The sequence below is a fragment of the Tiliqua scincoides genome, chromosome 7, assembly GCF_035046505.1.
Source record: "Tiliqua scincoides isolate rTilSci1 chromosome 7, rTilSci1.hap2, whole genome shotgun sequence".
Lineage (NCBI taxonomy): Eukaryota > Metazoa > Chordata > Lepidosauria > Squamata > Scincidae > Tiliqua > Tiliqua scincoides.
Window position 1 is genome coordinate 6,943,992 of NC_089827.1, and position 24,425 is coordinate 6,968,416.

Sequence of the window (24,425 nt, forward strand, 5' to 3'; positions counted from 1 at the left end):
TCTGCTCTTGGGGAGGTGGGTTAGTCACATCAACATGAAACGCTATGATTCAGGAGCAAAAAGTCGGTTTCCCGGAAAACGCAGATCTGATCTGAAAGCTGCTTTCTCAACACAAGGCCAGGCAGTGCCGTATCGCACTGTCCCAGGGTCATGTGACATTGTGATGACACTTCCGGGAACTCCCTGGAGGAGGGAGTACTTGCTGTGGCTTTGTTCACCCCGTTCTTTCTTCTGCAGAGGCTCCCCTTCAAGGGATCTCCAGCACTTCCACCTCTGGGGAGAACCCAGAAGGTTCTACCTTGCAGTGCTTGAGATGCAAGCAGTCACTTCCAGGTTCTCCCCAGAGGAGAGGGCACTCACTGCAGCGGGATCCTCAACAGAAGGAAAGGGGCTTGAAGCTGCCAGCATTCCCCATGGAGCCCCCTGGAGTGCGACAGATAGGGGACACAACCACTACTGCCCACTGGTGTCTAGCTCATTTCAGGAAATAAAATGTACATGATAACAGTGTACCCCATCATGTGTGCCTGATACACATCTCTGTTTCGATGTGCATACTCGCACCGGGAACTTGTTGCCAACTGTGTGTACCCCACATGTGCTCATCCAATTAAACAGATACAGACATGGACTTCCCACATGATCCTACAGCCATGGGTACGCAAAAGTGATGGAATGGTCATATTGCAGGTTGAAGAAAGTGGAAACAAGCCATGTCTAGCCTCACCTTCCCATGTGAGATTGAGCTTTGAACCTTAAATCTGACTTAAACTGCACAAACAGGATTCCTTTTGATCTCACACTTGGACTTTGAATTGTTGTAGGTCGCACGGGAGGTGTCGGGGGACAGTGGCATGCAGGGGGCAACTGAGGAAATACCCTCATAAGAACATAAGATCAGCCCCACTGGATCAGGCCACAGGCCCATCTAGCCCAGCTTCCTGTCTCTCACAGCAGCCCACCAAATGCCCCAGGGAGCACACCAGATAACAAGAGACCTGCAAGGCTTCCTGGGAATTGTAGTTAAGAACATAAGAACAGCCCCACTGGATCAGGCCATAGGCCCATCTAGTCCAGCTTCCTGTATCTCACAGCGGCCCACCAAATGCCCCAGGGAGCACACCAGATAACAAGAGACCTCATCCTGGTGCCCTCCCTTGCAACTCCCCATGGTGGCACTCTGGGGTGTTTCCCAAGCTTGTCATGTGGGGAAGCATGCATCCCTTGTTGCTGGAACCAGTGAGCACCTTGAGTTGGCTCCAAAACGAAGCCGTTTTGGAAGCAGGGGTGTGTGTCAGGCACGAGGCAGGGGTTGCTGCAATGATGTGAGGGGGTGACATTTCCACATCACAGAATCGCCCGGCCCCGGGAGCCTGGAGGCTCCCATATGCCTCTGGTCTAAAGCAGTGGTGTAGCTGGAGGGGATGCAAAGCACTAAGCTTTGCAGGGAGCCTCACCGCGGTGTGCAAGCAGCCCCCCTTCGGAGCCGTTCTGGGAGCTAGAGCAAAACAGAGCCATATGACTCCATTTTGCTCTAGCAGCCTGGAATGGCTCTGAGGGGAAGGGGCTGCTTGCGTGCCATGGCGATGCTCCCTCCAAAACTTAGTGCTTTGCACCCCCTTTAGCTACACCATTGGTCTAAAGATAAAACAAGCAGTAGAGACACAACTGCAAGCTTGGTATGTCACCTCACACAAACATGACACAAACATGTGTCACCCCTCCCCCCCTTTAGCAGAAGACTGCTACCGTCTTGGAGTGTGAGTGGGCCAGGAGGACCTCCTCAGAGCCAATATGTCCACAGTGGGAGTCAAGAAAACATGCTATATCTGACTCAAAGCCATATTGCTGACGTCTACCCTGAAGAGCCTCCGCTCTTTTTTGAATCACCCTCATCCCTCCCGGACGCGGCCTCTTCACAACCATCGCTGTTGAAGGAGGCGGTGGAAAAAATTACACCACAACCTCGCTTGACAGGGGAGGATGCCATTTTTACCCAGCCAATTTTTTTTTGCTGAGGCGTGATAAAAGCAGAAGGGAAGCCAGAGCGAAATGTACGGCGTTCGCACAAATCAGGCATTTGCTCCTCGTTCGCTGTAAGCCTGGGCTCAGTCCTTCCCAAGCTGTTCTCATTAAACGACGCCTTCTTCAGTCCCGTTCTGTACCAGATGCCTACACCACCATATGGCTGACATTAGCAAAACATCACCCTCCTCTTGATGTAATCGTTAACAGGGTCTGGTAACCTTTCCCCAGCAAAATCTCATGTTCTTCCCCACCACAAGTTCAAAATCAGGGATGGCCTTTTCCCTTGCGAGCCACACCAAATCCAGGGGGCAGCCACTAAAAATTGAGTGTTGGGAGAGTTAAAACAAACAAAATAAAGTATTCCCTTACCCAGTGTGTGATTAACCTTTGGAACTCCTTGTCACAGGATATGGCGATGCCATCTGGCCTCAATGGCTTTAAAAGGGGAATGGATAGATTAAAAGTCCATCACAGGTTATAAACCGGGATGGATATGTGCAACCTCCTAGTTGTAGAAGTAGGCTACCTTAGAATGCCAGGTGCAAGGAGTGGCACCAGGACGCAGGTATCCTGTTGCTTTGAGTGCTCCCTGAGGGACTTGGTGGGCTACTGTGAGATACAGGAAGTTGGATTCCAAGGATGTTTGGTCTGATCTAGCAGGGCTCTTCTTATGTTATTAAGGCTGGGCAGAAATTGTCTCACTTCAAGACCCAACAAGGCACAGCAATGTAATTCATGGTCACACATGGCTAGCATACCCCATGGCCAATGAGCCAGTAGTTAGCTAAACATAAGATAAGAGCATAAGAAAGGCCCATCAGTTGCCTCTAAGAAGCTCAGAAATAGGAGTCTAAAATGCAGTTCTTTTCTGCTGCTGCTCCCCTACACTTTGCCCTGCCACATTGCCCTACCACCCCCCTACCACTTGCCCTACCACCCCTACCACTTTGCCCTACCACATTGCCCTACCACCCCTACCACATTGCCCTACCACATTGCCCTACCACCCCTACCACATTGCCCTACCACCCCTACCACTTGCCCTGCCACCCCTACCACTTTGCCCTGCCACCCCTACCACTTTGCCCTACCACATTGCCCTACCACCCCTACCACATTGCCCTACCACCCCTACCACTTGCCCTGCCACCCCTACCACTTTGCCCTACCACATTGCCCTACCACCCCCCTACCACTTGCCCTACCACCCCTACCACATTGCCCTACCACCCCTACCACTTGCCCTGCCACCCCTACCACTTTGCCCTACCACATTGCCCTACCACCCCCTACCACATTGCCCTACCACCCCTACCACTTGCCCTGCCACCCCTACCACATTGCCCTACCACCCCCCTACCACATTGCCCTACCACCCCTACCACATTGCCCTACCACCCCTACCACTTGCCCTGCCACCCCTACCACTTTGCCCTACCACATTGCCCTACCACCCCCTACCACTTGCCCTACCACCCCTACCACTTTGCCCTACCACCCCTACCACTTGCCCTACCACCCCTACCACTTTGCCCTACCACATTGCCCTACCACCCTTACCACTTGCCCTACCACCCCTACCACTTTGCCCTACCACATTGCCCTACCACCCTTACCACTTGCCCTACCACCCCTACCACTTTGCCCTACCACATTGCCCTACCACCCCCTACCACTTGCCCTACCACCCCTACCACTTTGCCCTACCACATTGCCCTACCACCCTTACCACTTGCCCTACCACCCCTACCACTTTGCCCTACCACATTGCCCTACCACCCCCTACCACTTGCCCTACCACCCCTACCACTTTGCCCTACCACATTGCCCTACCACCCCTACCACTTGCCCTGCCACCCCTACCACTTTGCCCTACCACATTGCCCTACCACCCCCTACCACTTGCCCTACCACCCCTACCACTTTGCCCTACCACCCCTACCACTTGCCCTACCACCCCTACCACTTTGCCCTACCACCCTTACCACTTGCCCTACCACCCCTACCACTTTGCCCTACCACATTGCCCTACCACCCTTACCACTTGCCCTACCACCCCTACCACTTTGCCCTACCACATTGCCCTACCACCCCCTACCACTTGCCCTACCACCCCTACCACCCCTACCACTTTGCCCTACCACATTGCCCTACCACCCTTACCACTTGCCCTACCACCCCTACCACTTTGCCCTACCACATTGCCCTACCACCCCTACCACTTGCCCTACCACATTGACCTACCACCCCTACCACTTGCCCTACCACCCCTACCACATTGCCCTACCACCCCTACCACTTTGCCCTACCACATTGCCCTACCACCCCTACCACTTTGCCCTACCACATTGACCTACCACCCCTACCACTTGCCCTACCACCCCTACCACTTTGCCCTACCACATTGCCCTACCACCCCTACCACATTGCCCTACCACCCCTACCACTTTGCCCTACCACATTGCCCTACCACCCCTACCACTTTGCCCTACCACATTGCCCTACCACCCTTACCACTTGCCCTACCACCCCTACCACTTTGCCCTACCACATTGCCCTACCACCCCCCTACCACTTTGCCCTACCACATTGCCCTACCACCCTTACCACTTGCCCTGCCACCCCTACCACTTTGCCCTACCACATTGCCCTACCACCCCCCTACCACATTGCCCTACCACCCCCCTACCACTTGCCCTACCACATTGCCCTACCACCCCTACCACTTTGCCCTACCACCCCTACCACTTGCCCTACCACATTGCCCTACCACCCTTACCACTTGCCCTGCCACCCCTACCACTTTGCCCTACCAGATTGCCCTACCACCCCCCTACCACTTGCCCTACCACACCCCTACCACTTTTCTGCTGCTGCTCCCCTACCGCTCAAAGATATCCAGCCTGTGAACTGGAGAGAGCACATAGAACTGATTGCAAATCCACCCCCTCAGCCATTTTCGCTAGCTGTGGTGGGCAAGCCATTGGAGGGACCTGGCCCGGGCAGTGTGACACTGGGCTGCAAGGATCTGTGCCAGCAATTCAGCTGGCACCAGTGGCACAGCTAGAGGAGTGCAAAGAGGAGCCCCACCGCAGCATGCAAGCGACCCCTCTCCCTGCCCTTCGGAGCCAGGAGTCTGCTTCTGTTTTGCTCCCAGCACCCAGAACGGCTGCAAAGGGGAGGGGAAGGTGCCGTTTGCGCATTGCGGTGAGGCTCCCTGCAAAACCTAATGCTTTGCACCCCCTCTAGCTATGCCACTGGCTGTCGCAGATCCAAGTAGCCCCATTGAGGTGGCTGCTGCACAACACTTGGTAAGGGGAAAGAAATCCCCTTACTTTGATTGCGTGGGATCCACCTCCTACCCCGTGCAAGATACAGCGAAGGCTATTTGGCCTGCTTGTTCCAGTGCAAAACAGGATTGGGCTGACATTCACATCTCATTTGATTGGGCTGGAAGATTCAGACACTCTAGTTTAACTAATCTCCATTGTGGACCGCTGTCCACTTGGTATCATTCTGATATATAGTATTTATTTCCCTTTTTCAAGTTATAAAACAGATGCTTGCGGAAACATCTTCTTTTCCAGGAACAAGGCCTTTAACTGTCACTTGAAAAATCTCAGGAAACACCTCAGCCCCCCAGGAAAAGTAGGGTGATATTATGTGAGTAAAGGATAGCTTCATCTCCAACTTCAAATATTACGAGTAAATCCCCACTGGTAAGTTACCAGCATTGCGTCGTTTGCAAGCTCAGAGATAGGCAACCATCTAAACAGACAGACAGTTTGAGATTCCTGAACCCTTTTCTCTCTCCCTTTCTTTTTTTTTTAAAGGTCAGAGTGATTGATGGACTATATTACATAAAATGTTTTGTGCTGGCAGTTTGATGCCCCCTGAGCCTTAGGTCTTGCAAAGCAGATTTATATGGCTCTTGTAAATGTGCTTGGATTCAACTAGACATCTACACAAAAGGAGTTCAAATAAAGGGAGAAAAGAAACACAATGGACTCTTAATTGTACTGGATGTGAGAAGCACTACTCTCTCTCTCTCTCTCTCTCTCTCTCACCCGGGGCACATATGCCTCAGCCTCTACCCAAGTTAGCCTCTGCGTGAAGGCTGCCTGCCTGCTTGTTGAGTTCCTCTTGAAGTGCCTGTAAAAGCAAGAAACATGCCTGCTTCTTAAGGAAGAAAAGAGAACATAACGGGCGTGCGGGGAATGAGAGCATGGAGCATTGTACGGATAGGGTTCCCTGTTTCCATATCTGTGGGGAGGGGGCTGGAACAGATCCCTATGGATGGGGGGGATGTCTGTATTATTTCTGCCTACTGATAGAGCTTGGTGATCATTATGAAGACTCCAGATCATGCCAAAATAGTAAGTTGCAAGCACATTCCTAAGTAGGCACATCTTTAGCTAACAGGTGTTTTTTGTTTCCTCTAGCTTGTAACAAAAAAAATGGTTATACATAGAGGCTACATGGATTTTATGAATCTATAAGGAAGCTAGTGGCATTTGGCATAATTCTGCCTAAGAACACAGCCATCCCAGGGTCATCTCACAGCATCTAGGGAGTGCAAGGGGTACAGATCACACTGGGCAATGCACACCAGGGATTACATAACTACTGGTTAAAATTTTTAAAATCTTGTTCTTTTTGTACAATGCCATCAGGTTATATATAATTCGATGGGCAATTTCATGCAGAATGCAATGAAACAAACCATGTTGAAATATCTCTATTCTATCAAAACCTATAGCCCCAAAACCAGCGAGGCGGGTCAATGGTGCATCACCACACCCGCTTCCCGGGGCGTTGCACGGGAGGAGGTCCATCACAGGGTTAACGCACAGGCCTCCCACACTGGGTGACACAAGCCCTAGTGATGCCACTGTCTACCAATCACCAGGGCGCTCTTGGCCTTCAATTTCCCTGACAATATCACAAGCCGGATGAGCTCCCCTCTGATCTTGTCTGCCTGCAACCCACTTCCTATACATATACAAACTGTTTCCTTCCAGAACTTCTGAATCCAATCATTGGGAAATGCAGCCTTTTATCATCGGCTCACCATGATGACCCATGATCTGGTGATCACCATATCACCATGATGATCTGAGATACCCAGTAACTTTCATGCTTCAGAGGACTTGGACACATGCATTCATTTGCCAGAACGTTTCAAGATTTAGGGAAGGAGAATGATCTCTGTGTGTTCTGTTGATCCGCTTCCCTAGATACTACTGCCCCGCTTGCAAAGTAACTTTAAAATACCCCACTGAGGACTTCAGCGATGATGATATTCTCTGCCTGTGGATCTGGATATCTCCCAGGGAACCCATGCACTGGTCGGAATCTTTTTGCTAAACTGAACTCACAAGAAGGAGCAACGCTGAACCTAATAGCTTTGGGACGATGTAAGCGAAGCACACTTCCTTGGCAGGCCGCGGAAGAACCCACATCGGTCAATAGATCAATTCAGTCATCCATGTATATAGAACTGTGTTTATAAAGCAGTTTCGGGGCTCGATAATACATAAAATTGCTGAATAAATATATCTTTGAACCATGTCCACAGTTAACCGTTCTGAGTGCGCAAATGTGTCAAAGTGTACCCCAAAGGAAATGAGAGTTCATTCTATACGGGTTGGTTCTGTTGCCTGTACGTGTACAGACTGATTGTGCTACACACACACACACACCCCCCCCAAAAAAAAGAGATCCTTTTGGAGTAAATTATTGAAACTTCTATTTCCCAGACTTACTTACAGGCTACCTTCCATGGTAGTTTCCTTGGCTATTAATTTGGAATGTCACCCATGAGTGTAGATTGCTTCTCTTCATGCCCAGGATTGAACCCAATGGTATTCCCATTTCCCCATGGATTCTGGTAGATCACCAAAGATTTTCCAGGAATCCATGTGTTACTGATTGTAAAGTCACACTATCATTTCACTTTCTTGCACTTTTCTGGGGATGGGCAGCCCAACCCTAGTGGCGGCACTGCCGTCCTGGCAGCTGCTGGAGGTCTTCTTGGGGAAAGAGTCTTGCGTCCCCTTCCCCCAGGGAAAGCCCCAAGCCCAGCAATGGGGCTTCTCAAGTCTGCGCCAGCTATTTTACCCGTGTGGACTGGAGAGGCCACAAGGCCCGACAAGGATTTCAGGATCCGGCAGAGCAGGGTCAACCCAACCAATCAACTCTAACGTATGTAGATTAGCAACCTCGTGCAGGATGAAAGGAGGGAGCCCAAATATCCCCATCCAACAACAGCTTATCAGCACTCAAGACCAAAAAGTGCTTTCTGGAACACTGAAGTGCTACGCCAGTGCTATAGTAACATAATGCCATGACTTTAAATAAAAGTATCTTAACAATTGCCATTATAAAGACTTTTTCCCTAAAGAACTGCCATGGCCCAGAACAACAGACTTTTGTACAAAACTCCTGACCAGTGACCAAAACTCAGCTTGAGTGCTTGTTTGATGGAGACATCAGTATTCACTCTAAAAAAGAAATGGTTTTAAGTAACTAACAAGGAAAAGGATTTATGATTCTGTTTTCAAAGAAACTGGCACAACCTCATGGGCTCTAATGAAGACAACAGTAATTGAGTCCGAGAGAAAGTCTAGTGCTTGGCTCGATGCAGAATGAAAGGATGATGATTGCAAACAGTGCTTTCCCCAAGGACTATATAGGTGCCCCCTGGTATCCATGGTTCCTGCCCCCCCATACCAGAAACCATAGATAAGGGGGAACCCTATCTTGACTACTCCCCACAGCCCCCTACATCCATTATCTTTGCTTAACTTTGTTACCTTGGCACGATGTAATAACACGTCTTGTTTAACCAAAGGCTATATGCAGAGAGCTTATAGCAAGACAGGGATGTAGGCAGCGTGAAGACTAGGGTGGACACTAAGAGTGAATGTTAATTTCCTGCTTCCTGTTCACTCAGACAGCCCAATCCTATCCTTGGCGGGGCCACTGGGTGCAGTGGCACCAAAATGGTGACAACTGTATCCAGCAGCCCCATGGAGGCCTCTCTTCTAGTCTGCAAGCTCTACCATTCAAAGTGGACTGAGGCCTGTTCACCTAATTGTGATGCGGCTCTGTATCAGTTTCCATGGGCCTCAACGCATTTTCCTTGTCAGTTTCATGACCCACCAAAAATAGGGTCCTGACCCACCAGTGGGTCCTGACCCTCAGTTTGGGAATCCCTGCTCTAGACCCCTTTCTTTGAGGTATGAAAACACATCAAAGAGCCCAACTTATCTCCCATGTCAAATTATGGTTGTTGGATATCCTGCGGTCAGTGTTGGTGGGAAAGTTAGTTAAAAAGCTGTCATGTTTAACTCTGGATCATTGGCTTGCTGGGATCCTCAGCCTCTGATGTGAAAAGCAGTTCCTACTGAGTTTATGTTCTGCAGCTCTTGGTGAACTGCAATGCTTAAAAGACCAGAATGGAATTGTGCTATTTAAAAGTTGGAAAATCCTCAATGCGCTGTAAGGCGCATCACTCCCTTTGCCTGATCCACGACACTTTCCATATCAGCCAGCCAGCTCCAGGCTTAAAATGTACACCATTTAGAAATGAAGGGATTTAAACAAAGCCTCACTGGGAAAAGTGACTCGAAACTCTGATTGCGCAAATACGCTCTGGCTGAAATCAGGCAGGTTGGAAATTATGGACTTACTTTGTGTCTACAAAGACTGGCCTTTGTATGATTTTTCACAAAGGACAATGTGTACTTTTTATTAGCTCCTTTCTTCATACATATGTCTACGCAGAAGGCTATTCCAGTCATCACGCATTAAAATGAGATTCAGCATTTATGCATAACAAAACAGCGCTCAAGCACAGAAGGTAGAAATATACAAAAATATCCTGGTGAGTACTATCAAAATCAACAGAGTGTATAGTTTGTTGAAACAATATGGGTGGCAGGGTGGCCCAAGTCACTAAGCTCGAGTCACGAGTCAAGTTGTGAGTTACCAACCCTGAGACTCTCAAGTCATAGTGTGTGCCTCTCACAATTTGACCTGAAAAAATGTCAAGTCCTTTGAGTCGCAAGTCTGAGTCGAGTCACAAGTCATGAGCAAAAACGCACTGAAGAAGGAAGGTGGTGGTGGGTTGTTTAAGTAAGCAGGAACACATATGCACTTCTGTTCATGCAAGAGAGGGGGAAATGATCATCGCTGATCTCCCCATAAACCCACAACATGAATCGGGTGTTGATTCCTGATGTGTGGTATGCTTCCCAAGCCAGGCACAAAACACACTCCTTAAGGGAGGCTTGTGTCATGTGTCCATTAGATGAAAACCAGCACAGTATTGAAATTCACTGAGCTGTTTTTCCTTGCACTAGTTGGGGCTCTATAGTGCCACAACCATGTCACTGTGGCCCTGGGTAAAAACCTTGCACTGGGCTCTCATGGCATCTCCATCTGCCCCCCTACCCATGGTTCCCTGGATGCTGCAGCTGCACCAGTACTTATAATGAGTTGGCCCACTGACCTGTGAACTGGTCTGGGTGTGAACTGACCTGACCAATCCCTGATTCCGCAGCTTTCCTATTCACCAGTCTGTATGAGAAAGGAAAAATGTTGGGTCTCCTCCTTACAAGCTTCTTCCAGACCACTTGATCTCAGTGAATAATTATCCCTGTTCTCGCACAGCTAAGTTGTTGAGCAATAATGGGGTGAACCCCTGTTCGCTGCACTTAAACAGATCTTGATCCCGATGCAATTTATGTATATTTGCAGTGTTTAATCATTCAAATGAGCCGACATGCTGGAGATTTCTTAGGTGCAGCTAAGTAAGTCACCGCAGCATAAACCAATGTGATCTATCATCAGAGAATTTCCAGTCTCTTGCACCTGCGGTTTCATTTCATCATGATAAATAGGATTTCCATAATCTCATATCGCTACTGTACTTGGGATGGTAACACAAGCTGAGCTATGTGAGGCATGTGAAATCTGCCAGGAGACAGAAAATAAAGGCTTCTATAAGGTGCGCGATCACACAGATCTGATGAAGCGTGTTCTTTATCATTTGTTTTAAAAATTGGTATCCCGATCTTCAATCTTCAAGGACTTTCTCTGGCAGCCAGGCACACTGATGTCAATAAAATCCAGTTTCACGTGGAGGTGCTTAGCATTAGGGTACAGTAGAAGTCCAGGATCTCACATGCTGTGGATAAATTGAGGAGACTCCAAAATCAATGCTTACCAATTGCACTCACTGATCCTAACTTCAGTGACAGCTGCACACAGTTCTGTGGTCACACAGCAGCCCTTTTGAGGCTCCCACTGCAAATGGCAATGGACGATCTCCCCTGCCCCAAAGGTCTGCGATAGTGCCCCCCTCCCACGGGATGTTGCCCCCCTGAGCAAATCTGTCCCCCCCTTTACCTGAAGCTTACAGAGCCTCGCATGACCCAGGCTTTATCGGGTAAGCTTCCTGAGGCTTCCTTGACACTTTAAACTGTGCTTCCAGAACAACAGAAGCCCAGTTTCCGACTCCATCGGGAGCCTCAGAGAGGCTTCCACAGGATCCCAAAGGCATGTGAGGCTCAGCGCCCAGGGCATTTGCCCCATCAAATAAATGGGAGGACCTCCACTGACAATGGTGGTGCTAGAGGCTTGCTGATGTAGTGGGCTATCTCCAGAACTGAAGGTAAAGCCAGTGGCAGGGGTGGGATGTGGGAGGCACGGGGCAGGGAGGAGGTGGATCCTGGTGGCATCTGGGAGGGATGGGTTAGGATGTAGGGAATGGGGCAGTTTCTGGGAGGGGAAGGGGTGGGAGGGAGGTGGAATGGGAAGGGGAAGGTAGAACCCAGTGGAACTGGGGTGTGCCAGGATCCTAAACCCCATTCCCTTTCACTTTCCCTCTCCTTTGATGTACACCAGCAAAATAGCTGGTATAGATCCAAGGAGTCCTATTGGGGTAGTGTAGCCTTGCACCAAGAGAACAAATGTCTCCTCTTGTCAAGGAGGCCTCCAGACTGCAACACCTGCCCCCCCAATGCAGCATTCGCTCAACCAGAGCGGCTGCATTAGTGGGAGTAGGGCTTAGTTAGGACTGGGCTAATGTCCCACTAGCATGGTTCCCTGTTCATACTATCTCTCAGCCTAACCTAACTCAAAGGGTTGTTGTGAGAACAAGAGGAGGAAGGGAAACGGTTCCACCAGCCAGAGCTCCTTGGAGAAAGGTGATATAAAAAATGTAAAAAAATTTGGAAGCTTCTGCTGGCCGTTCTGAGGCCCACAGAGGCCAAGAGAGGTCAAGGGTCCATGGCCTGGCATGACCTGGACGAGACCTTAGGGGCCTCATAACCCTTCCGGAATGGAGCCATCTGGAGACAAGGATGGGTGGGATGGCCTAGATTGCAATTGCACCTGTTATGGTCTAGACCCGCACTTTCTGATTTAGATCTAAAATGAAGCAGAGAACTAAAGTGAAGCATCAAAAGCCCATAAGAAATCAATGCACATCCTTGGAAAGACACTGTGGCTGACAGCGAGACAGCCACTCAACCTACTGACATGCTGTTGTATGCTTCAGCAAACCCGATGACAGAGCATTGTGAATTAAAAGTGCAAAGGGAAGGGAAGGTCTAATGCTCCCTGTGTTCCTGTTCCTGCAACTTCTACCCTACTCAGAGGTGAGAGTGAATCACATGCTCAATTGAGACGAGAAGCACTGAGGATTCCCCCGGCCACTGTGCTGCTAAGCACCATCGAGAACATGGCTCTTCATTTGTACCTGAGCATTTCCTGTGAAAGGGCATCTTGCTTCTAAAGTGTTTTCGTCCCAGTATTGACACCATAAAACCCGTCACGAGTCTTTTTCAGATGTCACCAAATGCCGGCGACGTTTAGACTTCTCTGCACCAGTCGATGTGGCTGAAGTGCGTTTCAAGAGCCCTTGCGATTCTTTGCGGATGAATCCGGAGCATTTCAAGAGACTGCTGTTGGTTCCTCGTAATCAAGCACCCGCAATCTGCATTTGGAAGAAAAGAAAATAAGGAAAGGGGTGGTGTTAACCTTGGGCTTTGCTCACTGGAGTTTTTGTTGGACAGACCAGTCCCTAGCAGATAGTTGCAACTCACTCTGATAATCTGTTCGAGCTCTTAATGTGCCCTACTTAAGGATTAAAGGCACTGAAGCCAAATTGTGCCAAAAGCCAACCAGGGTCTCATGCTGTAGGTCAGGGGTGCTCACACTTTTTTGGCTCGAGAGCTACTTTGAAACCCAGCAAGGCCCGGAGATCTACCAGAGTTTTTTTTTACAATGTTCGCGCCATCATAACATATAACATTTATGTGTACAATGTATGTTGGTGTACCTTGAGCCCCACTGAGTATAACAGGACTTACTCCTGACTAGACATGCCTAGGATTAGGCTGTGAGGCTGCAATCCTAGCCACACTTACCTGGGAGTAAGCCCCATTGAGTATAATGGGCCTTACTCCCAGTGTTTCCTCCCAGAGGCACCTGAAGGGGGGGGTCGGCACTCCGCGATCTACTCATTTTGCCTCGCGATCTACCGGTAGATCGCGATCCACCTATTGAGCACCCCTGCACTAGTGCTTCCTTGATAACTAGGGGTTAGTCTTGCACACTCACCTTAGTGTACTGCCTGGAGCATGTAGTCCTCAGGCTCTTCCCTAAGACTTCTGGACACACATGTCCTACAGTGCCTTCCTTCCCCTTAATGGCCCTTAATTAGCACCACCTCCCCTAAGAGTTCTGCATGACATCACCCTTTCCAGAGTGAGGTCCTTCCTTGCTCCTAAGACATGGCAATTGGAAACCCAAAGGGATTTAAGATAGATTGAGCACATTTTGGGGGGGGGGGGGATGAGGCCTTTGGCAATGTGATACCTTAAAAGCAAACACAAATGAAGGATTTTCAAGTTTTTGGACCAAAGCCCAAGTCATACATACTTGCATTTTTTTTCTTTTGTTCAATCTATTGTCTTCCTCTTTCTCAATATAGAGGCATATACTGGTGCTATAAATCATCCATTAATGCCACCGTTTCTGTGTACAGTTCTTCTTATCTCAATGAATTTTTAATGAACAATTGAATGGAAGAATAAATTATCAGTTTTCCGCCAAAACCACTGCCGTCTGACAGTTTCTAATTGAACATAATGATTTTATTAGTGTATTTGACTAGAATTTAATCAAGGCTTGTTATTGTTAAAATAATTTCCTGTCTTGGATGGTTCTGCCTTTCCTTTTGTACTCTTTATCCCTGAAGGAGAAAAACAAATGGAGGGAAAAATGTGGATTTACCTAGCGTGTGGCATTCAGTGGCTTCTTCCTTTCAATTATGAATGCAATACATCAATTGAGCTTGACTGGGAGATATGAGTAGAATTTTTCTGCTAAGTAAAACAATGGAAAGATGCTCATTATCTTGGCAAGAAGCTTTAGATAATAGCATTCTCAAAATCCCTTCAAAGGATCACATATATATGCACAGAGATTGTAATGCAGGGAGGTGAGTCCACATCCTGAACTATGACCTGTGTTTTCTTTAGGCTGATCGTCAGTCCAAAATCTTGGCAGGCCTTGCTAAAATGATCCATGAGCTGCTGGAGATCTTTGGCAGAGTGGGTAGTGACAGCTGCATCGTCGGCAAAGAGGAAGTCACGCAGACATTTCAGCTGGACTTTGGACTTTGCTCTCAGAGGTTGAAGAGCTTTCCGTCTGATCTGGTCCGGAGATAGATGCCTTCTGTTGCAGTTCCGAAGAAGGAAGGCCCATAGCCAGGGAGACAGACCAGGGACAGACTGCACTTGCTCCCGGTGTGGAAGGGATTGTCACTCCCGAATCGGCCTTTTCAGCCACACTAGACGCTGTTTCAGAACTACCATTCAGAGCGCGATACCAGAGTCTTTCGAGACTGCAGGTTGCCAACAACAAAAGATATATATATATATTTCCCCTGGGGGCTGGGGATAAGAATAGGCCCTCAGTTTGGCTGTACTTGTCGTAAGAGGCGACTAAACAGCCACCAAGTAGATGGGGCTCGTCAGCCTGGGAAGGCAGCTCATCTGAGAGAAGGAAAACTCTGATTCCAAACCTCCACTGCCTTGTGGCTACATCCAGTTATGGAAAAGGCTTCAGGAGTCAACCTCGAGGCAAAATCCGGAGCCGGAGTCCCTGAGGCAGTTCATGGCTGAACACAGTCACGTTCTGGCAACTCATGCGTCGCCACTGGAACCAACCGTATTGGCCTCTGCCTTTCCATTGGACCATTTCAGGGACGTGAAGAGGGGGGATTTGCTGCCTGGGTAACAGCCTATCCTCCATACCTACTTTACCCAGGCTTCGCGCACTGGAGAGGACACTCTGTTAGAACCACCATTCAGAGCGTGACACCATAGTCTTCTGAGACTGAAGGATGCCAACTCATATATATATATATATATATATATATATATATATATATATCTTTTGTTGTTGGCAACCTTCAGTCTCGAAAGACTCTGGTATCGCGCTGGTATATATATGAGATACTTTGAAGGGATTTTGAGAATGCTATTATTAAAATTGATACTGAGGATAATGAAATCCATGGGTCTAACCCACAGGGACTCCAAGTGCAACCAAAACCTTGACCAGTGTGTGGCCGGAGCAGTTTCAAGGGTACTTCCGGTGGCATCCGAGAGCTCAGCTCCGGCTTCTACTTCAGGTTTGGAGCCTGTGGATCAAACCATGGGTCCAAAACTGTGGTTAGGGAGTCTGGACCTAATTTCACAAAGTCCAAAGACAGAGCATACTAGAGGTAGCCATTCCCATTTATCTTCTCCAGGATCTGCTAATGATGACAGATTCCCTCTGAGGCTCTGATTCCAACCCCCTCCTGGGACCCTGTCTGCCCTCCCCCTGCCCCCTCCCAGCCTTCCCGCTTTCCTTCATCCTCACCCCATTCCACCCTCCCACCACCCCCTCCCACCTCTCCCAATGACTTACTTGCTCGGGTGAGTGGTGGAGGCAGAGGAATGTTCAGGCCCAAGAGGAGGTGGGGACAGCAGCAGAAGCTGCCACTAGATCCTACCTCCTCTCCCAAACCTGAAAGTCTTACATGGGCTATTTTACTGGTACAGATGTGAGTATGTCCCCAGGGGCTGTGGGGTGCCACACTAGGTAAGGGAACCAATGTTCCCTTACCCTGAGGAGACCTCCAGTTGTTTATCTTGCCCTGCAGGATACAGCAGTGTCTGTTTTGGTGCTGCTGTGCCTCGGGGCAGGCGAAGAGCATAGGATTGGGCTGCCCGTCACTTTGTGGCTGGACTGGCCATGCTCCCAGACTAGGTTTGGGTCCGGTCACCCCATCCTCTCAGTGACACAAATAGATGAATTGATATCAAATGTGCCTTCATCTTTATGCAACCAAAACAGGAACCATTTCCATTTCACAGCTCTTTTGGCAGAGTGCATTGCCCTGAGACCGTTGACGCGGCCCCATTCCCTATTTGGCCATTTCCTCTACAGATTCCGTGTCATCCACTTAAGAGGAAGCTACTAACTAACTGGGCGAAAATGGCAACATACATATTTAGCTTCTTGTCTGTGCATTGAATTAACAAGGGAACGTTCAGAACCATTTTCACACACTATTTTTAGAAACATTCTTCCACTAATTTACCATCTGTGATGATTTTATTTCCACCCCCCTCCAGTAAACACTTCTGAGAAATAATTAAAGTGTTAAGAGTCTGGGGGGAAAAAAAATCTGCTTGCTGAGCAAATGCACCCCCCTCCCCCCCATCTCATCTGTCCCCTGTAATCCTGACAAGTGTGGCAAGCCCAAGGCAGCTTAATTAAAATGAATGCTGATTGAACGGAGCATAGTGAAGCTAGAATAACTGAAACAAACATTAGCTCCTCTTATTTGTGGGGTGTATGTGTGTGTTTTTCAAAGAAGGCTGGAGAATGTTTTATCTAGCAGAGGCAATTTACATTATACGGAAAGGGAGTGAACAAGCATCAGTGGAAAAAAAAAGTTTAAATGAAAGATGAGAAATCTACAGATCAAGCGTCATTCCTCTACGAAGTGCTGTTGGCCAGTGGTGTAGCTAAGGGGGTGCTGGAGGTAGCAACTGAACCAGGCAACAAGCTGAGCTTAACACAGTGGCCAAAATTGTGAAAACCTTGGTATGTAGGAATAATACCATCATGTTATATATCATTGAAAAGGTAATTTAATGCAGAATGCAATGAAACAAACCACGTTGGAATATCTGTATTCTATCAAAAGTTACGGCCAATTAACCAGAAAATGAAAACACAATAGCCTTGTGGAACAAAAAGTGGATTTCTTTAACGCAAAACTGAACTATGAGACTGATTGTTCTGAGAGCCAATGAGATGTTATTATGTCACAGCATGGAACCAATAAGATGTCAATATGATTCAGCCCTCATTTCCATGTATCATAATACAGTTACACCTGTTAACTGGGTAAATAATAAAAATAAATAATAAAACTTTATTTTTATCCCGCCCTTCTCCCCAGAGGGACCCAGGGCGGCCCTTTTTCAAGTGGTACTCCTCTTATATTTAGCAGGGGGAGAAGAACTGTTCCTCTTCACCCCAGCACAGTGTCTCTAACCAATAAGGGGCACATTTTATTTATTTATTTACTGAATTAATTAAATTTGATTTTGTCATGGGGGGGACTACAAAATCTTCTTTGACCCCAGGTAGCAGATAGATGCCTTAGCTATGCCACTAGCTGGGGGAAGTGGCAGAGCAAGTGGGTGGTGAGCTGCTATGGGGAGGAGGTGGGTTCCTCCCAATTTTCACTTTTTAAAAAACCAAGGTGTGATGTCACTTGTGTGATCCCCTGGGGGCTGGGGATAAGAATAGGCCCTCAGTTTGGCTGTACTTGTCATAAGAGGCGACTAAACAGCCACCGGGTAGATGGGACTCGTCAGCCTGGGAAGGCAGCTCATCTGAGAGAAGGAAAACTCTGATCCCAAACCTCCACTGCCTTGTGGCTACATCCAGTTATGGGAAAGGCTTCAGGAGTCAACCTGGAGGCAAAATCCGGAGCCGGAGTCCCTGAGGCAGTTCATGGCTGAACACAGTCACGTTCTGGCAACTCCTGCGATGCCGCTGGAACCAACCGTATTGGCCTCTGCCTTTCCATTGGACCATTTCAGCGACGTGGAGAGGGGGGATTTGCTGCATGGGTAACAGCCTATCCTCCATACCTACTTTACCCAGGCTTCACACACTGGAGAGGACACTCTGTTCCAGAACCACCATTCAGAGCGTGACACCATAGTCTTTCGAGACTGAAGGATGCCAACACATGATGTCACTTCCAGCTGTGACATCACTTCTGGGACATCATTCTGAGCTTGGCACTGGGCTACACATTCATTGGTTATGCCACTGTCGTTGGCCTCTCTTTTCATGCTTACCTGCAAAAGGATAGGCCCGTCTACAGCTATTGGACACGATGCCTCCACGTTTACAAGCACCACCTGCACCAAGCTTGTGAGGGGGCTTGACCAAGTGCCATTCGGATCTCCCACACACCATTTTGTATACCTATAATGCAATGCTTCTACCCCCACCATTTATGCAAGCTGGGGTCAGAGTTGCTGCATTTTCAGTAGAAAGCAATGACCTTTCCAAGGGGCTCAGGATGGTATACGTGGTTCCTCCCCTCCTTTTGTCCCCACAACACCCCTGTGGGGTAGGTGAGGCTGAGAGAAAGTGTCTGGCCCAAGGTCACCCAGGAAGCTTCGTGGCTGAATGGGGTTTTGAACTTGGATCTTTCATTACAGGGTACAAGCCATGATGTGTATGCGCAACCTTCTGATTTTAGAAATGGGTTATGTCAGAATGCCAGATGCAAGGGAGGGCACCAGGATGAGGTCTCTTGTTATCTGGTGTGCTCCCTGGGGCATTTGGTGGGCCGCTGTGAGATACAGGAAGCTGGACTAGATGGGCCTATGGCCTGATCCAGCGGGGCTGTTCTTATGTTCTTATATCTTCCAGGTTCCAGATGATGGACCCCAACATCAAAGATCACTCCAGACCACTGTTACATCAAAGGTAAGCCACCGCAAAGGTTTGAAGAGGCTTTCTTTGGCAGGGACTGAGGCACCTCAGAGAAGAACTTGGCAGCTACCATCTTTTTTCGTTGGGGCCTATGACCTTGAACTTGGGCCCTTAAATGGCCTTGGGCTCTTCATGAATGCTCCAGTTGGCTGATCCCACCTTTCAGAGGTGGTATATCAAATGTTATGGATAAGTAACAGGGAAATGTGTTATATTCAAGGAGCAGTGGATCGATCAGGTGCTCTGCCCTTAAGTCCAACCCAGGCTCCAGATTTCCCCCTCCCTTTCATCCCGTGAACCGAGAAATGTTGAGCAGCCCTATAATTACAGCCAAGCCAGGGAGCTATATATATATATCTGATGGAATTCACTCTGGAGTTGGAGTCAGGTATACTGAGGTGACTGAAACAGGAGCCTAGCTGGGGGGAATGGTAAGTACAAAGGCACCACAAAGTGCCGTGTAAGCAGCCCCTCCAACTCACCGCAGGAGTCATTCTGGACAGTGTTAGCAATGCGCAGGAGATGCCGTTTGGTGAGTGCCTGCACATTAACATCACTGCTTGGAATGGGAGGACGAGTGCGAGGGGCCACTTACGTGGCGTGTTGTGGCACCTAAAGAACTTAGCATTTTGCCTCCCCTCTAGCTATGCTACTGAATTGAAGTACGTCAAGTACTGAATTGAAGTACGTCAAGCCAGGGTGGTGTAGTGGTTTGGGAGGTGGACTTAGACCTGGAAGATCCAGGTTCGAATCCCCCCTCAGCCATGAAGCTCCCTGGGTGACCTTGGGCCAGTCACTTTCTCTCAGCCTCACCTACCTCACAGGGTTGTTGTGAGGACCAAAGGAGGGGAGCAGCTGTGTGCTCCCTGAGCTCTTTGGAGGAAGGGCAGTATAAAAATGTGAAAAAAATGAAATAAATAAATAAATCGTTACCCAAGTCAGTTTGATCGAGTAAGATGGTAGGAGGAGGTCACAAAAAAACCCGTATGTCTCGTTCTCTGTATGTCTTGGTAACCTCCTAAGTGGTTCCTACATATATCTGACCACATGGAGAAGAAATGGACATGTGAATATCGCCCCACTGATAACTGCAAATTGCCAGAAAATATGCTATTCATTCTTTTTAAAAATGTAACAAAAACTTGGAGACCGAGAGACCAAAAATGGACATTTTCGTCTCAAACACAAACTTTTGAGAAAAATGATGAGAAGCTGAAAAGGGCCTATTGAACACGCATTGCTAGTCCCTTCTATAATTATCGTGGCCTCTTTGCCTCTCTGAATTACCAACTTCTCATCTGTGGTTTGGGTGATACTGAAAATCACAAGTAAGCAGTTCTTGGAACTGTTCTGAGCATAAGCAGTCTGTTTTTTTTCTCGAAATGTTGTAAATATTTTCCTATATATAGTGTAAGTCTTCATTACGCAGCGACGCAAAAGACCAGCGCTGCTGAGAAGACCCATTCAGAAACATAATAAGGAATTTAAACATGTACATATACACAAATTATATAATTGCTGAATCAAGTTTATAAGAGTGGCTGCTCGGTTCCTTCTTACTTAGCATTTTTGTTAGAATATTTTTTTTTTATTTTTTGCAGTTGTGTTCTCATTTACTTGCTTGTTATTACTTGAAAAAATAAAGCATCTGTGCCTCGTGGCAATGAAACTGTTTGGCCAGTGGTATTGCTAAGCCAGGGCTACACTGACCCCTTTCTGCCATCTCTGCTGCGGGGAGGGGGGAAGCACTTACCAAAATTGGCCCTCTTGCCTGCCCTTGTCCCCATACATCTCCAAATGGACTTGTTTCTGGGCCAGGCTGCACATCCACAGAGCTGTGACAGCACAGGAACTGGGGTGAAGCAATGATGCAGGGATGTCATTGGGTCACCCAGCCCTGGGTACCTACTCCTCCCAGCTATGCTACCACATCGTATTTAAGGTGCTGTAAATCTCTTTGTTGTTTGTTACAGAAAGAAAGAAAGAAAGAAAGAAAGAAAGAAAGAAAGAAAGAAAGAAAGAAAGAAAGAAAGAAAGAAAGAAAGAAAGAAAGAAAGAAAGAAAGGGACGTTCATCTTTTGAATTTTGTCTTGCATGGTAAAGGAAAAAAATGGCAACTATGTACTGGATGGCACCATTTCTAGGGTTGCACAGAGCTCTCTGTTTCCACTGGTCATGTGCCACCCCAATAAACATGCAAGACAGAGGCTGGGTTTAAACTGGTCCGGTTGGCAACCTTCAGTCTCGAAAGACTAAGGTAGAAGCCTACAGCACCCGGTATTCCCAGGCGGTCTCCCATCCAAGTACTAACCAGGCCTGACCCTGCTTAGCTTCCGAGATCAGACGAGATCAGGCACGTGCAGGGTAACAGTTGCTGCTCCACTTTATTTAAAAAACAGGTAAGCATACCTGCAGCAGATAAATCTAATACTCATCTCTCCAAAGTGTCTGCAACTAACTTAGAGGAGATAGTGGGCATCTGTATACAGGTACAGCCTTAGAACAATTTGACCAATTGAGCCAAATTGGGCCCCACACCTGGGGGGGGCCGCACTGGAACCTGCAGTAAAGTCCTAAGGCTGGCTCTGTTTGTATGTTCCCTGGGGATGGACACTCCCATTCTGGCTCATAGCTGCAAACTGTCACTAGACAGCCCCGGTTTCTCACCCCTAGGAGTCAAGGTAGCTGGACTGCATGGATTTCCCCCCTCCCTCCAAAAAACCAAGAAGTATTTGAAGTGGCCTTTGCAATCCAAGTCAGATGATTCAGCAGTTGGTCTCCTCGAGCCAGCGAACATCTCAACAGTGAGCTGGCTCACTCAAACTTTGGTTTCTTCAGGGTGTACACTGATAACCCTACCCCTGCCTCCCTGGACCACACAACACCTGCCTAAAGTGGCAAAGGGAAGGTGAATGCTCCGTTTTCCTTCAATTTCATAAGAACATAAGAACAGCCCCACTGGAGCAGGCCATAGGCCCATCTAGTCCAGCTTCCTGTATCTCACAGCGGCCCACCAAATGCCCCAGGGAGTACACCAGACAACAAGAAGACCTGCAAGGCTTCCTGGGAATTGTAGTTAAGAACATAAGAACAGCCCCACTGGATCAGGCCATAGGCCCATCTAGTCCAGCTTCCTGTATCTCACAGCGGCCCACCAAATGCCCCAGGGAGCACACCAGATAACAAGAGACCTGCAAGGCCTCCTGGGAATTGTAGTTAAGAACATAAGAACAGCCCCACTGGAGCAGGCCATAGGCCCATCTAGTCCAGCTTCCTGTATCTCACAGCGGCCCACCAAATGCCCCAGGGAGCACACCAGATAACAAGAGACCTGCAAGGCTTCCTGGGAATTGTAGTTAAGAACATAAGAACAGCCCCACTGGAGCAGGCCAGAGGCCCATCTAGTCCAGCTTCCTGTATCTCACAGTGGCCCACCAAATGCCCCAGGGAGCACTCCAGATAACAAGAGACCTGCAAGGCTTCCTGGGAATTGTAGTTAAGAACATAAGAACAGCCCCACTGGAGCAGGCCATAGGCCCATCTAGTCCAGCTTCCTGTATCTCACAGCGGCCCACCAAATGCCCCAGGGAGCACACCAGATAACAAGAGACCTCATCCTGGTGCCCTCCCTTGCATCTGGCATTCTGACATAGCCCATTTCTAAAATCAGGAGGTTGCACATACACATCATGGCCTGTAACCCGTAATAGATTTTTCCTCCAGAAACATTCCACTCTGAAATTTCCACTCTGTTCTCTTCTGCTAGAAAATCCCAGTATTTTATTTTGTCATAAAAATATTAAAATACATATCTTTTGCATGTATATGTCCTACACAAACTGCCACTCCTATTAATATTCTTAATAACAATATTGCATGCTATGCATGGAAATCCGTATTTTCCCATAAATGCACACAATACATCAAATCCATAGATGTCTCTGTATCATAGAAAATCAGGACTGGGAGGCTCTGTAACCATGTATCAGTAGTATCAATAGGGGGTGCAATGGGGCGGGCCACACCGGGTGATGTACACGGGGGGGGGGTGACACCATTACTGGCCAATATTTTTTTTTAAAAATCTTGATATTTTCAAATAATACCACCATCATTACGAAACCGTCTCTCAGACAAAGGATGGAGGGCTAAAGTTAACAGGAATGCACAGACTTCCTCCCAGGCTGCGCTATAATTCTCCACAGGGCCAGACAGACAGATTCATGTGGCCCAGACAACATCTTTTAAGCATCCCACATAAAACACCGAGTCGTTTTGCTAGGGCCAAGATGTTCAAACTGTCGTACTTTCCAATTGTTGGACCAGACACCCAAAAACTCTCATCTGTTCTCTGAAATGTGAAGTTAAACCATACGAATGGATGTTCGGAAAATTTCTTACATGTAATAAAGCCGGTGAAAATAGAGATAGATTCAAAATATGTATACACTGCTTTAAAATCCCATCCAACTTTCCAACACCCATGTAGCCAAAGTGCAGTCCTTATGTTCCCTTAACTTGAGGAGGCCTCTGTGACTGCCCCTCCACTGCAGGGCATGTCTGCATCACTCTGTTGGCATGTCTGCATCAGTGGTGGATGGGTGTAAAAAGTTCATTTTGGGTCCTTTCCCTTCTCCATTGCCCAGTTCCGCAGGCTCCAAAGCCCCATGTCAGCGTAGAGTAGCCCCATTGAGTAGCTCCATTGCGGAGTTTCTTACCTTTCCCCAAGGAACCATCAGGAGCTGCCAGTGGTTTCCCAGCATCCATAGGATGCAGAGGTAGCCATTTTGGCACCTCTACAGCCTTGGGCAACGGGCAGCTCAGGACTGGGCTGTTACTCCTGAATAGACATGCATAGAAGAATGCTGTCAGGCCCCCATAACCATAGGATCCTTCCTTGCAGAATATAAAATTTATGTCTAAAAATTGCACTCACACCGTAACTCTCGTTGATCTTCACTGGAAATATTTCCTGGTGACTGTTTTTAAGCATTAAGAATCTACCCCCCTTCTTGTAAAGTAAAGGGTTGCATATGGTCTCTTGAAGGGACAGCGACATAAATCCATCTTGGTCAACAAGAAGGAACAGTTGTTATAATCTCCAGGCCAGATGAAGATGTTAAAAAGCTGTCTTGACCAAAGCTGCTGCTTCATGAGCTCAAAGCTAAGTAAATTATAGGAACAGATGGTGGACAAATTCCCTATATCAAAAGAGAGGGTGTAATCCTTACCACATCATCTGGTTGCTTTTGTCAATTAGCTACCATTGCAGCATCTACTTTAAATTGTTCATGTCGCTA

The 24,425-nt window shown here is 48.0% G+C and overlaps 1 pseudogene; it reads right to left on the reverse strand.

Moving 5' to 3' along the window:
* Positions 1-21,387: 21,387 nt before the first annotated feature.
* LOC136657904 (5S ribosomal RNA) lies at positions 21,388-21,504 on the reverse strand (annotated as a pseudogene).
* Positions 21,505-24,425: the final 2,921 nt, after the last annotated feature.